This window comes from Cynocephalus volans, chromosome 15 (assembly GCF_027409185.1).
Source record: "Cynocephalus volans isolate mCynVol1 chromosome 15, mCynVol1.pri, whole genome shotgun sequence".
In the NCBI taxonomy this organism is placed as follows: Eukaryota; Metazoa; Chordata; class Mammalia; order Dermoptera; family Cynocephalidae; genus Cynocephalus; species Cynocephalus volans.
This window is the reverse complement of record NC_084474.1, coordinates 66,076,121-66,081,953: the sequence shown is the minus strand read 5'-3', so window position 1 is coordinate 66,081,953 and position 5,833 is coordinate 66,076,121.

The following is a 5,833-nucleotide window of genomic DNA, read 5'->3' as shown; positions in this document are numbered from 1 at the left end:
TATGTTATCAAATATTTATTGAGCAAGTATATATTTATAGCAAGATTATTATGTTTTTTAATTCTGTTATTAAGCAATAAACAAATTCAGCATTAGAACAGTACATGTGAGTACCAGAACTATAGAGAGAACAGATTGTATTGTGAGAGTGTATAATGCTTAGATGGTAGAAGTGAATTTCATCTGGATGTGTGCATGCACTCTATTGAGTGGGCCAGAGCCAATGAAGGTATAAAATCAAGTTGCATTCAAACATTTAACATTTTCTCTTCTACTGTGTAACTTTGACAATAATTCTTCATAGTGTGATAACATGTTAGTTATCTGTAGTTTTGCCAAGGCATGAATTTGAATTGGATGTACTGTGCAACTGTTGTGTAAAAGCCAGTCACTTAGCAGATGAGCAAACTGGACTTTGGATATCAGTTGACTAATAGCCCCATATAAGTAAAGGGATGAGTTGATCTTAAACTGCAGTAATAGAAATACAGTATCCAGAATAAAGCAAATGATTGCTCTTTTTAATTTCTCACTTAAACACACTCTATTATATTTATTTCTGGGTACCAGCTTTGACAAAGGACACAATGACTGGGACACTCCTAGAAGATGTGAGTATAGAAAAAATCTGTCAAAGCTGAAAGAGATGGTTAAGGAAGTCATGAGCTCCAAGGCCAATTAGTTTGCTCAGGTGCTGATTTCTGCAACTCTTTTATGCTTCCAGCAAGAGTCACAGTAAGCTTCAAAAACTAATAATTTTTCCCACTCAGGAAATAGAAGTGGTAGCTTGTTTAGCATGTTAGTCTTCTGTGGTGCTTAAAATTGAAAAATGTAGATACCATATCAATAGTTTTTATGCCCTTGCAGGAAAAAATATTGCCCTCTTTTGCCTTTAAAAGGTATAAAAGGACAAATCTCTATTCATCTTATCCTATGCTTTGCTAGCAAAATTGAAAATTATTCTTACTACTTAGAAATTTCAGGCTGAAGCTGGTTAGATAGTTTTGTTTAGGGTAGGTATATTCAGTTTAATTGCTCTCATCTTTATATTGTGCTGTGACACTGTTTCTCCATTTTTCTTTCTTCTCTCTTCATGCATATGTTGTGCCTCTTCTGACTTTTTTTGTCGTGTGTGTGTGTTATTTTACTGCCATCTAACCCTTGATTGTTATTTGTTTGTTCTGGACATTAGTGACTTTAAAGGAATCAAGGAATTATCTGCCTTGATTAGAGCTGACGGCCAAGTAAAATATCTTGGTTCTTAAAGAATGTCACTTAAAATAATAGAAATAAATATGTTCCTACATTTATTCTTAAGTATCTGTACTAATGCAGAGGAATATTCATCTAAATTATAAACAGCTGGATATAGGATTTCCAACTTGCTGTGGAAACTTGTGATTTCTAGTAGTAGGTCTGAGAGTAATGAGAGAGTCGGGAATTATGGATTAATATCATTTTTCCTGCTTGTACTTATTTTTACCTTTTATAATTTAATTCTTCCCCATATTAGACTAGTGAATATTGATATTAGAGTACTAGTAATTATTTCCACAAGTGGAGAAGTTCCGCTTTCTCACTTCATTTTTAAAAATGAATGAAATTTGGAGTAATTCTAAGGAACACTACTCATGTCCGATCTCTCTCTCCTTTCAACTCCGCATCTTCAGTGTGTTGACTGTTTTGACATTTCCATTATGACAGAGCTCAGCTCAAGTACCAGGTAGTCAGAAAACCCATTTAAGGAGTCTGGACAACTAAAGGTCAAAGAAATCAAGACACTGGGTATGGGCAACACATGCAATCAAATTGCAAGAAGGTGATTTTCAGACTGAAGTCATTTCTTCTAGCCATGTGCTTCCTACATTTCCTGTTCACATTTCAGGGCTTAGTTATGTCATAGATGACAGTCTAACAAATAGCTGTTCCAATGCTTTCACTTCATTCATCTTGCAGATTATGACACTCAGTTGATCACCTGTCCTGTGTTTTCAGTGGCCCCTATACCATGCATGCTTTCCAAACTATCTGTCCAATATTAACCATCTTTAGGAATACTACCACCTTTCAGTAGTTATCCAGCCTTCTCTGCTCTTCCCCTTTTCTATTCATTCCTCTTTTGAAATGTCTACTTCAACCTCCATTTCATCCCCTTGTTGCTGCTATTCTACTCCATGCCTTAAGCATCTTAGCCATCATTGACTATATTTACATTCTCCTTATTATTACAGGTAGGTTCTAGAATGCTGTTTATAAAATCTTAATTTCAGAGACTGAGAAGCAGTTTAGTCCTACCTGCCGTCCCTAGATAGATTTGTAGAATAGCCATCAGTCTTTAGAAGCTTTAAAACTAGGCATACCCTTTTTCTGTGTGTTACTATAGGTTCAATACCCTTTCTGTCCATGCTAATATAGAACCAGTAAATCTTTTTATCAAAATAGACCTCTTTTTTTTAATTGAAATTCTACTGAAGTAGCTCTCTTCCACCTCATGGGAGCTCCTTAGTGGTTGAGTGCAGCTTCTGAAGCATGTTGTCTGGGTTTCATCCCAGCTGCGACACTTACTAGCTATTTTGTGATCTTAGGAGAATTACTTAGTTTCTCTGTGCCTCTATTTTTTCCTCATTTGTTAAATAAGGATAGTAGTAGTAAGAATTAAGTGAGAAAAGACAAGATAAAAGGCAGTACCTGGCAGATAGTAAGAGCTCAATAAATGTTAGCTAATTTTGTAACATTATCATCAGCCATGGGATTCACAGGCCTGACTATTCTCCTCACTTTGATGATATTCACAGGCCTTTATGAACTATAAACTTCTGCCTTGCAACAGAAATCTCATCCTGAGCACTTTGTGCCATGCTTAGCCATTAAGTATTTCAAATGCTGCCATTCTCCTAAAATAGCAGTTGGCCAGTAGGTATCTGATTTTCATGCTAATCACCTAACTACATATTTTAATTTTTGCATGTGTTGGTGCCTTTTATTGTTTACATAGGCACAGTGTTTTCCATGTATTTTATGATTCACTTGTTAACTTTCAGACTCATTCTCACTATCATCCAATATAGCTTTATTGGGGAGATGGTATTCTTTTTAAAGTACACTTATTTCCGTTAGAATCAAACCCTTCTTACTAGGATTTTCAACACTTGGAATTCCTTTTGTACTCATCAGCCATGAGGGAATTAATAATATTTATAAGACATTTTATACCTGAAAAATGAGATGGCCAAGTGATAGTGACCATCGTTACCCATAAATGCTATCCTTTGCTTATGAATAGGGTGAGTGTGCTTTTGTTCCATAGTGAAACTTTCACAAAGTAAAATTTTACAGAGAGGAGCTTCTATACCCGCTTCATAGCTGATCTCTTTGCCTCATTGGTTTCTCATTCCACAGGTTATAGCACTGTAAGGTAATCTTTACAAAATGTTTAGATCGCGTCACTTCCTTTCATATTTCACAGTAGGTCTACCCAGGCTTGACTAGTGTCCATGGCATTGGGTCCTCAAATTCTTCTAACTAGTTTGGAATGTGCTTTTTACTCTGGCTCTATTTACTTACGTTCTATGAAAGAAATTCTTTGTTCATAGTCAAGTATAACCCTCCCTGTTCTGTACTTACATAAGGCAGTTTTTTTGGTGGGTCTTTGTTTCCGTTTAGTAATACTACATGCTTAACTTTACATGTGACACTTAGTTTAAAATTACTTTAGGTATGTATTATATCATTTAGTACTGTATGGTCTTGTATGCTCTCATAATAAATGTTACATATTTCTTGGATTCAGTTGATAAGCATACATCGTTGTTACTAACTTATAATTTCCATGACACCATGAAATCTCAAATTGAAGAGCAGTGTGCTTGACATCATTTTGAAGTGATCCTCTCCTTTCCCACGTGTCCTTTTAACAGAGGTTGTTTGAACACTTTACAGTTTTTAAATATTTGCATTAAAGATAGTAGGTATGATGCATTAATCTAGTTTTAAAACTATAGTTCTGTGTTTTTTGTAGGATTATTAAAATAGAATCAAGATAAACATGAAGAAGTCCTGAGTATTTCTCTGTCAGTTAATTTTGCCTGGTTTTCTAAACTATACGATGAAATCTTTGTATTTTTTGTTTTACTTTTTTTTTTTGAGATTGTTTATGATTTCAGATTTAATTACCATAAACTTGATTTGACTCTTCTTTATTTTTTTTCCAGGATGTTTCTTTCTTTCTTTTTTTTTTTTCCTAAAAGGGAAGTTTACTTAATGTAAATGTGTACATAATAAAAAAAGAAAGATCTCAAATCAACAATCACACTTTTGCACTTTAAGAAACTAGAAAATGAAGAGCAAACTAAGCCCAGCCCTAGCAAAGGAAGAAAATAATAAAAACTGAGCACAGATAAAAGAAATAGAAAAAAATAGAGAATGAATGAAACCAAAAATTGGTACTTTGACAAGATCCACAAAATTGACAAACCTTTACTTAGATGGACTAAGAAAAAGGAGAGAAGATTTAAATAACTAAAATCAGAAATGAAAGAGCAGTCATTACAACCAAATTACAGAAATCAAAAGGGTCATAAGAGAATACTATGAGTAATTGTAGATCTAGATGAAATTAATGAATTACTAGAAACATACCACCTACAAAGACTGAATTATGAAAAAACAGAGTTTGAACAGAACTATTGCTAGTAAGATGAGTGATTATGGTTTTTCGGATTCCTGATACAGGACTCCCTTGAGGATTTCTTGAAGGGCTGGTGTGTGGTGTTGAACTCTCACAGTTTTTGTTTGTCTGGGAAATATACGATTTCTTCCTCGTTTCTGAAGGATAGCCTTGTTGGGTGTGATATTCTTGGCTGGCAGTTTTTTTCTTTTAGTATTTGTAATATATCCCATTTTCTTCTGGCCTGTAGAGTTTCTGTTGAAAAGTCTGCTGTTAGTCTGTTAGGGGCTCCCTTATAAGTGACTTGACACTTTTCCCTTGCATCTTTAAGATTCTCTGTCTTTGAGTTTTGCCGGTTGACTATAATGTGTCTTGGAGAGGATCTTTTTGGGTTAAATCTGTTTGGGGATCTTTGAGCCTCCTGGATCTGAATGTCCATGTCTCTTGCTATACCTGGGAAGTTTTCTGTTTTATTTCACTGAATAGGTTTTCCATGCCTTTTCCTTTCTCCTCCCCTTCTGGAATACCCATGATTCAAATGTTTGTGTGCTTAATGTTATCGACTAGCGCTCTTAGATTTTCTTCATTTTTTAAATTGTTTTTTCCTTTTCTTTTTTTTTTTTTTTTTTTTTTTGGTCCACCTGGGTTTTTCTGAAAAGGCTTTATCTTCAAGATCAGAGATTATTTTGTCTGCTCGTTCTAGCTTGCTGTGTAAGCTCACAGTTGCATTTTTAATTTCACTGAGTGAATCTTTCAGTTCCATTAGTTCTGTTACATTTTTAAGGTATTAATCTCATTGTAAATTTTCTCCTTCATATCCTGGAATTTTATTTTTCTTCATTTCATTATGCTGTCTGAGTCTTCATGTATCTCAGTGCATTTCCTTAAGGTTGTTATTCAGAATTCCTTCTCAGTCTTTTCAAGGGTTCCTGCTGTATAGGTGGGTCTCTTATCTGAGAATTGCTCTATTCTTTTGGTGATGGCATATTTTCTTGGATTTTCATATTTCTAGTATCTCTACATTGATGTCTGGTTATCTGGTAGAGCAGTTGCTTCTTCTGTTACTTTGGAGTGGGCTTTGAGAAGAAAGATGGCCTTTTCTTTTTCTGGTCTGGGCTGGTGACTCTCCTTGTGTCACTGCAGTCAACTCTCTGGCAAGCTGCCTGC